The following is a 12,158-nucleotide window of genomic DNA, read 5'->3' on the forward strand; positions in this document are numbered from 1 at the left end:
GTTGAGCTTAGATATTAGGAAGAATTTTCTCACTAGCAGGGCAGTAAAACACTGGCATAGGTTACCCAGAGAGGTGGTGGAAGCTCCGTCCTTGGAGGTTTTCAAGACCCAGCTAGACAAAATTTTGGCTGGGATAACCTAGTTGGGGCTGGTCCTGTTTCAAGGAGGGGTTGGACTAGATGGCCTCTTGATGTCCCTTCCATCCTTAATCTTCTATAATTATACCCCTTGTCCTGAATTGATCATCTCCTGTCTTACCCACCTGTAGGGCATATCAAAACCTGTAGCTTTCCACCTGCCAGCACCCATCTGCAGAAAAAATCAGAAGTTGGGAGATAAACACATATACACACAGACAAAATTCTGCCCTGCAGCCAAGGTAGCTTAACATGACAAGGATGGAACAATGACACAATGAGAGCCAATTAACTGCACGCTCAGGCCAGTCTGGCCACTGGTCCCGGCACCATGAGTCTCTTTTCTCCGCTCATTATTTCCAGCAGAACCTTTCTTGGCTCTGTGAAAGCCTGAGAGTGGGGGTGGGGAGCGGGATGTGGTTTTAGGTTGTTTTACAAAGAGCGTTTTCAGTGACCTCAGTGATCCAGCCTTTGTGTCTCCGGCATTGTGTGGGCTGAAGGTAAGTTTAGGCTGGCAACCGGCAAGCCTCTTCCAGAGAAGTCTATCATCCACTCTGCTGCTTTACAAGTAGCCCTGCTAATGAGGAATCTGACGCTACAAAGCACAGCTTAATATTTCAGTTGGTAGCCCAGCTGGCTTCCTGTCTCACCACACATTTGCATAACTATCATTGGGAAGGAGAGTGGAGGCCTGAGCAGCCTCGCAGCGGAACAGCTGGCCATTCTGAAAATGGATTATATAATTCTATTGTCCTGATGTCTGGCTTGCTCAGTTTGCATATTAAAGATTTCCCCCACCCCGGCTTATCATTCGCTATAGAGCAGCAGTGCCGATGTCTGAAGTTTAAGGCTGTCTTAAGCAATTTGATTTGCTCTTGACACTTGGCAGACAAGCTCCTCGGTAAAGAGAAGGAAAGCAGATCAGTCAGGAGAGGGAGGGAGGTTTCAAGGAATGTGTGACAATGTGGCTTGATGCAATCATTCGCAAGCAAATTTAAGGCCAGGTGTAACGATGAACGGTGAAGTGTGTGAAAAATGTAGCATCATGCAAATCAGAGAAAAAAGGCCCATTAGAGGGGTTTTAACTCCTTTCCCTTGACAGCCTGCACTACATTTTTTTTACAGGTGTTAATACGTTACAAGCCTTTGGGAACCAAAGGGCTAGATCACTACAGACTCTTTGGGGTATGCACAAAAAAGAGATTGAGCCCCCCCTTGCCCCCCCACCTCCAATCTTTTCCTTCCTGAAAGTGAAAATCCCATTCCTATCCTTAGGAGTAACATTCTTAAGGAAAGTTTTCTTGCTCAAAAACGTTCATCCCAAGACCCTTGTCCTCATCCCCAAAATTGGGCTGGCATGAATGCACGCCTTGTGAACAGATATTGTATGCAAATACGTCAGCAAGTGGCAACTTGTGTTTGCTATACCTCCTGCCTTACGCCAGGTGCTTTCCAATCTGAATGATGATATCATGTATTGGATTTTTTTCTATCAGAATGGTCCCTCCCCATCTCTCTTGCATTCTTTAACCTTTTTCTCTATTTCTGCCTCCATTTTTTACCAATGTGCCCCAGGCAGCCTCCAAATCCAATGACATCTGAACTCATAGGTTCCACATTAGACAAAAAAAGTTTGTCGATTCCATTATGAATCATATGATGCAGCAGAGGTACCACTGCCTACAGATAAGGCTGCCCGGCACTTTCCATTATAAAACCGTTTTAGCTGCTTATCACATTGCCAAGTTTAAATCGTTCAGGATGAAATTTTCCATCCCAGATATCTGCTTCAGGCTGATTTTTTTTAAAGTTTTTGTTAAAGCAACTTAGCTGCTTCCCAGACTGAGATTAGGGAAAGAAAAACTGTTTTCCCCATATTTATATATATAAAAAAGGAATCTTATAGCCAGGCTGTTAGAAGTTTTAACATCCATGTGCTTTGAGGCAGGGTCTTGAAATTTGGTTGTGGCCTGGTCGGCCATACCACTTTGAGCTGAAACTGATTTTCTTGCCATCTCCATGAAACTTCACTCAGATTTTGACAAGTCTGAAGCCTCTCAACAATCCCATTTCCAAGTCAAGATAATTTATCAGCTGAATTGCTGGAATATTGCATCTGCACTGAGCTGGGGCATGCTGGCTGGATTGTGCACCTGCCGTCCCCACAAATCAATGACCCCTGATGCAAGCCTTGGGTGGCAAAAACCATGAAGGATTTGCCCTTCCACTTTCCTCCAAGCTGCCAGAAGAAGCCACTCAGTGTGGAGGAGGGAACAGTATGACTGGACTTCATAGGAATGAAGAACTCGGAGGGTTTCTGCGAGGAAGAAGCTGCAGAAATAGGCACAGGATGGACGGGCAGCAGCAGGAGAGGCAACAGAGGTAGAAAGGTCCCATAGAGATTAAATGAAATCTCCCTACACAATCTACAACTGAACTCAGACTTCAAAATACACAACTTTCCTTTCTTGTCTAGGAAACAGCTACATGAACCTTGGCAGAGCGTGCAACTCATCCCCATCTCTAGTTGCAGTTCCAACAAAAAAAAACATAACAGCCTACCACTGCTAGTAGAAGCTGTCCTGTAGATCTAAAGGTACCGAACCAGTTAAGGTATGGCAGCAGGTTGCTCAGCAGCAGCTAATTTTCCCTGCTGCTTGGCAAGGTGAATTATCTCATGTTGCCACTACTAGATTGTACTCTGCATCCCCAAGCTGGCAGGTTTAATCTCACATATCCCCACACAACACTTCACTCTGCAGGGTAACCATAATGCAAGTCACTCAAACCATATTCCTTATTTTTTTTGGTATCCAGACTTGAAATGCTGGAGTCCAATTGGAAGTGTTGAATTTTCAGAACGACAAAGGAGAACAATAGGAGCCCTGCTCCAAACAGATCAAGTGCAGTGAAGTGCTAAGTATGCTGAAAAGTTAAGCCTTTGCCCTATATTGGGCATCCAGAATCAGCAGATAGTTTTGACGATGCTGTGCCGAAGTTCCTCATGTGACAAATGGCGAGAGTAGCTCCTCACCTCATTGAGGTGTTGGGAAGATAAGTTCCTTCACGTTTGTAAAGAGCCAGGATGCTACAGTGATGGCACCTGTAGACATGCCTGAGAAGACTGATCATCATCATTCAATGCAGGGTTTGACTAGGATGTAGCAAACAATGCGCAGGCCCATGCATTGAATAAGAATAAAAAGAAACACTAAACAGCTATTCATTCAGAGACCAGTGCCATTCTCATGGGCAGGATGAGGCAAGGGTCCTGTGGAAGAAAATAGCATGAGGCCATGTCATTAAGAGTTGCCATGATGCATACTCACTCAAGGATGAATTTGGTTTGAATAGTGGGGACATTAATGGACCTTTTCAGGAGATCGTACACAGATATATTGATGAGAATCAAGCACTTACAAAGACTCATCTGAACACATTTGCGTTCGTTTGCTTTTCAAGAAGGAAATCTTCTGAATCTTTCCCACAGTGCCTGAGATTGCTTATGGCTTAGCCACAGACTGCTATCCCTATCAAGCAGGGCCACTATTGGTATGCTCTGCATGCTATTTATTCATTCTTGCCAGATTTCCCTGTACTGAGCAGTTAACAGCTGCTTCCCAATGACAGGCCTCTGATGACTGATATACTGGCTTCTTCCATAATATCTGCCCCAAATATTCATAGCCTTTTTGCTACTGAACTAAACTCTCCAACAAATCTCAGCTTTTGCTGTAAATTCAGTCCAGTTAATACCTCATCTTTCCTTGAGACATTTGATTTCAAAGTCACTTGGAAGTCTCTCTGGAGTTTTTGGGGATTACCAATGTTCAGAGATACATGAAAACATGGAAATAACATTAGAGTTGAAAATTCCTAGCTAAGTCTTTAAGCTGCAGATTTTTGATGGCCAAATCTTGTTTAAGATAGTTAAAGCCACTTGCTGCTCCACCAGTTCATGACTTGGTTTGCATGTTACTGCCAAGGTATGTAAATGGGGATACACAGGTAATCCTTTGCTTTCTAACAAAATGTTTAAATTGGGAGCTGCTGGGGTTTTTATTTGATTTTCATAATTAATTATTACCTCTGTCTTTTGAGCAATGCTAGGTAGTCTTTTAGGGTGCATCCAGACAAGCGCACACGTGTGTTTTGCGGCATCTCAAAGTAGTTTGATACGCTGCAAGAGGCACACTGGAAATGGAAAAATGTTCCCCGTGCTGCAAATCTAGGTATAAAAAAAAAAACAACCCATGGGGAAAAAAAAGTGGGTCAGGGCATGGTCCTGGGGCAACCAAAGGTGGGGGGCCTCCAAAAAGACACTCAGGTAGCTATAGAGCAGGGGTGAGCAATTATTTCGGGCGGAGGGCCGCTCACTGAGTTTTGGCAAGCCATTGAGGGCCGCATGACAGGCAGCCAGGGGCAGATAAATATGAATTTTCTAAATTTTTTAGGGGCGCCGTGGGCCGGATAGAAGGGTCTTGCGGGCCACGTCCAGCCCACAGGCCGCATTTTGCCCGCCCCTGCTATAGTCTGCTGCTGTTCTGAGATTCTGCTTGTGCCTGAAGAAGGGTGTTTGCGCCCAAAAGCTTGCAAAGAACTTTTTTCCAACTATTTAGTTGGTCTAATAAAAGATTTCACATCTACCCAAAGAACCTTGCCTGCAGATGTATAAATGCACTCTATATACTCCAAATTGTGAATGAACATATGGAGCAGTAGTGGATTCAGGACAGACTTCGGTGGGATCTTACCACTTAAATCTCTCCAGTTTGACAGAGAATCATTGAACCCTGTTCTTTCAGTACAGTTTTGCAACAAGCTGTGTACCCACCTTACAGTAATATAACCCCGCAAATCAGGAAATGAGTCAAAAACCTTACCAACATCAAAATACATCACATTACTATTTGTGTTTTCCCCTTGCTCACAAGGCCACATGTGTTTAGGCTTTCTCTCTGTCACATGTTACCTAGTGCAACTATACTTCCGTTCATCTTTCTCTTACTCTTAATGTATTTATAGAACCTTTTCTTTCTTGACTTTCATGTCCCTGCTAGTTGTAACATAGTTTGCACCTTGACCTTTCTGTTTTTGTCCTTTTGTGCTTCCACTAGTCTTTTTTTTTACTGTATCCTTAGACATCCGTCCTTGTTTCCACTTTTTGAACGTTCTTTTTTGATCTTCAGGTCATTAAAGAGCTCGCATACAGCCATGAGTCTCTTATTATACTTCCTAACCTGCCTCTGCTGCAGATGGCTCATCATTGCACCTTAATATGGTCTTTTTAAGAAACCGCCAGGTCTCTTGAAGTCTTTTGTCCTTGCTTAGAAATTTTCCCAAGAGAATCCACCTTCCAGTTCCCTGGGCCTGCTGAAATTCATCTTCCTAATGCCATAGCTCTCATGCCTTCCTTTTCTTGGAAATATGAACGGAATAATTTTGTAATGCCTTTCACCCCAATTACCTTCCACCTGCAGATTTGCATGGTGTTCTGGAGCAAATAGGGTCTTCAAACCCATGGAGATGATGAGGAGTGATTTGATGCTCCAATCAGATTACTGTTCAGGTGAAAATCTGGTTATAACAATCTTCCAAGTCAAAATCCAGTTGGATCTGCCTCACCTTCATCAAGACCTAGGGCATCAAAACCTGCAGAAAAGGACCTGGGGGCTACAGTGGACAATAAGCTGAATATGAGCCAACACTATGCTCTTGCAAAGAAGGCTAATGGCAAACTGGGCTGCATTAGTAGGAAAATCTTCTGTCAGCAGATCAAGTGAAGTGATGTGGGGTGGAGGGAGCCATCTGCCGACCTGACCTGTTGTCTCGGTAAATCTGCTGCTTGCCTGGAGCCTGGATCCAAGATGTCACGGAGGGACTACTGAGACTCATCTGGCTCTCTGACTACTACCCCATGCTGCTCATCCATGTGGGCACCAATGGCACTGCCAGGGGAGATCCTGAGCAGATCAAAAGTGACTATAGGGCTCTGAGTGCAGGGGTGAAGAGGTCTGGGGCACAGGTCATGTTCTCTTCAATCCTTCCAGTCAAGAGAAAGGGCCCGGGCAGGAACAGGTGCATCCTGCAAACCAATACCCGGCTCCACAGGTGGTGTTGCCAGCAGGGCTTAGGCCTCTTTGACCATGGTTTAAAGTTCCAAGAAGAAGGATTGCTGAGAAGAGATGGGATCCACCCAATGAAGAGAGAGAGAGCATCTTTGCAGACAGGCTCACTAACCTAGTGAGGAGAGCTTTAAACTATGTTTGCCAGGGGATGGAGACCAAAGCCCTGAGGTAAGTGGGGAAGCGGGAGACGTGGAGGAAGAGCAAGCAGGAGGGGGCAACAGGGGAGGTGCTCTCATACTTCCTGAGAAGACGGGGCAATCAACTAGTTACCTTGGGTGTCTGTACATGAATGCACAGAGCCTGGGAAACAAGTAGGAAAAACTGGAAGTCCTTGCACAGTCACGGCACTATGATGTGACTGGAATAACAGAGACGTGGTGGGAGCTCGTATGACTGGGGCACTGTCATGGATGGGTACAAACTGTGCCAGAAGGACAGGCAAGGGAGAGGAGGAGGAGGAGCTGCACTTGATGTAAAAGAGCCATATGATTGCTCAGAGCTCCAGTATGAAACTGGAGATAGGCCTTTTGAAAGGGTTAAGGTTAGAGGGGAGAGCAACAAGGGTGATGTTGTGGTGGGGGTCTGCTATAGACCACCAGACCAGGAGGAAGTGGTGGATGAGGCCTTTTTCAAACAGCTAGTGGAAGTTTCCCAATCACAAGCCCTGGTTCTCACGGGGGACTTTAATCACCCTGACATCTGCTGGGAGGGCAATACAGCAGTACACAGGCAATCCAGGAAGATTTTGTAGAGTACTGGGGACAACCCCCTGGTGCAAGGGCTGGAGCGTCCAACTAGGAGCCATGCTCTTCTTGACCTGCTGCTCGCAAACAGGGAAGAATTGGCAGGGAATGCAGTAGTGGATGGAAACTTGGGCATCAGTGACCACGAGATGATTGAGTTGAAGATCCTGAGGAAAGGAAGGATGGAGAACATCAGAGTAAGGACCCTGGACTTCAGAAAAGCAGATTTAGACTCACTCAGGGAACATATGGGCAGGAACCCCTGGGAAGCCAGACTGAGGGGGAGAGGAGTCCAGGAGAGCTGGCTGCTCTTCAAAGAAGCCTTATTGAGAATGCAGGAGCAAACCATCCCGATGCACAGGAAGACTAGCAAGTATGGCAGAAAACCAGCTTGGCTTAGCAGGGAACTCTTCAGTAAACTAAATCACAAAAAGGAAGCTTATAAGAAGTGGAAACTTGGACAATAATTAGGGAAGAAGATAAGAGCACTGCTTAGGCATGCAGGGATGAAGTCAGGAAGAAACCTTTTGGAACCAGGTTACACTATTTTCCTCCATCAGAAAGAAATCATGTAGACATAAGTACAGAATAGGGGACTGTATCCTAGAAACCAGTGATCCTGAAAAAGATCTAGGGGTCCTGGTGGAGAAGCCATCCCAGACAAGCTCCCAGCACAATGCCTTGGCAACAATAGCTAACCTGATCCTTAGTTATTTTGAAGAGAGGTGTAGTGAGTAAGGATTAACTTCTCTTTTACTTCTGAGTAAGGCATTGGTAAGACTGATTCTGGAGCAGTGAATCTGGTGTCTACCTTTTAAAGATGTCGAAAACATTAGGAAGGGAACAAACCATCACAAAAAAGTATTTGGGGACTGGAGAAAATCTCTCTTTGTGACAATCCTGAAGAAACTAGTCTGGTTAGACTAGCTAGGCTAGGCTAGCTTTTCATAAAGATTAAGAGGTGACTGGATCCACAAGTACATTCTTAGAGAGAAAATACTCTATACTCACAGTCTTCAGCAGAGAAAGACATAACAAGAGCAACAATGAAAATTCAAATTGGAAAGAGAGGCAGGTATGTTTTTTTAACAAGGGTAATTAGCCACTGGGACAAACTATGAATAGAAATGGTAGATTAGTGTCCTCAGACCAAGACCAGAGGCCACTCTAGAAGACATGCTTTAGCAAAACAAAATGTTGTTATCAGGACAGGGTAAAACCTGGGTGAAATTGTATGGTCACAGAATCATAAAAAATTAGGATTGAAAGAGCGCTCAAGAGATTTCATAGATATTAGGGGATAGAAGAGACTTCATAAAATCATGGAGTCCAGCCCCCCTGCCATAGGCAGGAAGTCTTCTGGGGTCAAACGATCCCAGCAAGATAAGCATCCAAACATTTTTTGAATGACTCCAGAGCAGGGGCTTGCACCACATCTCCTGAAGTGGGGGGCCCAAAACTGGATGCAGCGCTCCAGCTGCAGACTCATTAAGGCCTAGTAAAGCAGGAGGATGACGTCCCTGGTTTTGCTTGAGATGCATCAGTGGATACATGCCAGAGTTTGGTTTGCCTTGCTGGCTACGGCATCGTGTTGGTAGCTTCCATTCATCTCGTGGTCAATCAAGACCACCAAGTGTCTTTCGGTCGTGCTGCTAGCAGGTGTAGCACTGCCAAGCCTATAAGTATGATACTGGTTTTTCCTCCCAAGGTGAAGCACCCTGCACTTCTCTACATTGAATACCATCAGGTTTTGGCCTGCCCACCTTGCGAGCCTGTCCAGGTCAACCTGTATCCACAGCCTGTGTGTAACCACCTTCCCCCATAGTTTAGCGTTGTCCATGAATTTTGTCAGTCTGCATCTGATGTCCGTATCCAGATTATTCATGAAGATGCTGAAGAGTACTGGCTCAAGTACTGAGCCCTGAGGTACACCACTAGTCGCCTTGCACCATGTTGATTTGCTTCCATCAACTATTACTCTTTGGATCCGACCCAGAGCCAGTTCCCCAGCCATCAGACGGTCAAGGCCACAGCTCCCCAGCTTAACCATGAGGACATCATGGGAGACCAAGTCAAAGGCTTTCTTGAAATCCAGATACATGACATCAACCTTATCTCCCTTGTCCAGGCAATGTATCACCTGGTCATAGGCGATGAGGTTGGTCAGGCAAGACCTTCCAGCAACCAAGCCATGTTGGTTGGCACTCAGATCATCTAGTCCAACCCCTGAATGATATACAGGTCAGATGGGATTAATGTTTCATTCTTATCCTATCAATCCATACAGCCTCTTGAGCAAGCCTCAGAGCACTGTTGAAATAACCCCGGCATCTCGACTTACATGTGTCCACAAATAAGACAAAGGCAGCTCTTGTGCACGCCTGAATGAGCCAGTAGCACTGTGCTCAGGCTCTCCATAGACAGGCAAGGAGCACACAAGCACCCAAGCCATTTATGCTGCCTAATTTGAAGGCTTGTATAAGAGTGGATGGGCTCCCAGGCTCACTCCAGTCTACATACACCTACCTATGAATCCATTCAAACAAATGATGTTGAAAACTCAATGCTGCTGCCAAGCAGGATACTCCAGAATAAACCTAGAGCTTGGTGTGACTTGTCATGGTTCACTTTCCCCTGCATCAAGGGGTGGGCTCCAGGCTGGTGTTTCTCAGTTGGGGGAGTTTCAGTATGTCATAGATAAAACAAGAAGGATCCAATTGGGTAGAGCAATGGGCAATTCAGGGAGTTACAGCTTCTAGATAAAGCTTTTGACCAGCCAGGCTCAGGTCAATCCTAGGACATCTCAGAAAATGCTCCTTTCCCAGGGCTGGCTGGCACCTTCACCAACTCCCTACCTATGCATAGACTTCTTCCCTCCCCAGGCACTGTCAATACGGAAATGGAAAGGATTGGGGCCATTTACCTCTGAAACGAGGCAAAATGGGAGAAACCCAGAGAATTCAAGCAGTCTACGTAAGGCAGGCCAGGAGCTTCAGTTCTCCCCATCTTGTAACACGAGAACAAGGTGACAGGTAATGAAACCAAAACAGAAAATGCAAAACAAAGCAGCGTTTGTTCTTCCCACAGTATGTCAGTCATTGCCACAGGATGCTGCCGAGGTCGAGAAGCCAGCCATTTTCAAAGAGAAATCAGTCACAGACCCCTTTTCATGATCACGCCCACAGCAGCTATCAGTGTTTGGCTTTAGTGTCTAGCTACAGATAGGAAATATTTGCTGTTAACCAGCAGAATTTCTGTTCTGTGCCAGAACCGTGTATTGGCTGATCATTAACCATTTCTTCAGGCTGCATTTGTACACAGCAGTGTGGATTGACACTTATTTTAGCAGCCATCAGTGTCACCTGGGAGCTCAGAGCAACAACAGAAAAGGCACTTGGTTGACTGATCCAGTGTTTCCTGCAACCATAGCAGATGGTTACCTGGTCTGCTGTTCAGATCCAGCTGCAGCCTCAGTCCCTCTTCTAGGTGGACAGCTGACAGTCTGGTGCTTGGCTCTTTAGACCAAAGTAATACAATGCAGCCTTCTTTTGGAGTCAGGAAAGGTCAAGCTAAGTCTTTTGTCAGCCATCCTTGAGGCTCAATCCTTCCCATGCTGGTGTATGGGTTTCCTCGTTCCCTATTTAGGAGATGCTACTGTGCTTCTGTCTCCTGAATTCAGTCTGTCCTGATCCCAAAGGCATCCTGATTTTACAGGCCTGTTTCCTAAGGCACCAATTGCTATCCAGGGTTTCCTTCAACTCCAGCCTACATATCCTTCGCCAAAATCTTTCTATAGGCCAGCTCTAGATTTCTTTGGGTCTCTCCTGGATTCTTACATACTAGCCTTCTAAGTTCTTTCCCTGGTTCTCTTTCATCAGCTCTATGCCCTGCAAAGCATACATCGTCCAGCAAGTCTGGGTCTCACGTGGCCGGAGGAAATCAAGCCCATCTCAGAGTTGAAACCTGATCTCCCCTTAAGGCCTAGCTCAACCTGTGACTGCCGGGAACTGCTGGCCTACTGTACGAGGTCTCCCCTTGCAGGCCAAGCCCTACAAGGAGAGACTGGGGCACCTGGACCTCTTCAGCCTCCACAAGAGAAGGTTGAGAGATGACCTTGTGGCTGCCTATAAATTCATCACGGGGGCAAAGAAGGGAATTGGTGAGGCTCTACTCACCAAGGCACCCCTGGGGGTCACAAGAAATAATGGCCACAAGCTAGCAGAGAGCAGATTTAGACCGGACATTAGGAAGAACTTCTTCACAGTTCGAGTTGCCAAAATCTGGAATAGGCTCCCAAGGGAGGTGATGCTCTCCCCTACCCTGGGGGTCTTCAAGACAAGGTTAGATAGGCATCTGGCTGGGGTCATCTGAACCCAGCACTCTTTCCTGCCTATGCAGGGGGTCGGACTCGATGATCTATTGAGGTCTCTTCCAGCCTTAAATCTATGAAAACTCACTGACTTTGCCCAGTACAACTTAATAGAGATTTTTCCTGTCTTGTTGCAATTTAATGCAATACATAAAAGTAGAGAGTTCATGGTTTAAAAAGCTCTCGAAGCAGGAATTATATGGTTTTTTATTATTATGCAATTCCAGAGAACACACTGTCTGAAGTGACTTCATAAATAGCAATTCCTTCAACTCCCTGGCTCTTACCTGGGATTATATTAAACCCTGTAGATTTAAAGTACACACATTTTTGTTTCAACAGAGTTTTTTTTGTTTGCCCATGATTTTACCATTTTTATTACACAGCTGTTCAACTACTTAGGTTTTTATTCATTCACCTATTCATAAAAATGCAAGTTAGTGTGGATGGCTACTGTTGCGGGCATTTTCCTGTGCAGTTCTTCATGATGCAAGAGTGACCCTAATTTACGTACCTAAAAAGGGCCCAAGTAGTGCTTCAGTATGAAACTAACTGCATGAAAGGGATTACGTGGATTCAGCCGCCCACAACAGTAGGGGACTGGACTTTAGAAGTCCCCTCATGGCCCTGTATATTTAAATTACAATATATGTTTGAGAGGGGAGGCACATAACCTCGTTTTTTGAAACTGGAGAAACTAAGGCACAGACAGATTCACAGAAGTTTAGGGCTGGAAGGGATGAATGAACTGACTTGCTTAAGATGCCATTTAAGATCTGGG

Source organism: Alligator mississippiensis, chromosome 2 (assembly GCF_030867095.1).
Source record: "Alligator mississippiensis isolate rAllMis1 chromosome 2, rAllMis1, whole genome shotgun sequence".
Taxonomy (NCBI): Eukaryota; Metazoa; Chordata; order Crocodylia; family Alligatoridae; genus Alligator; species Alligator mississippiensis.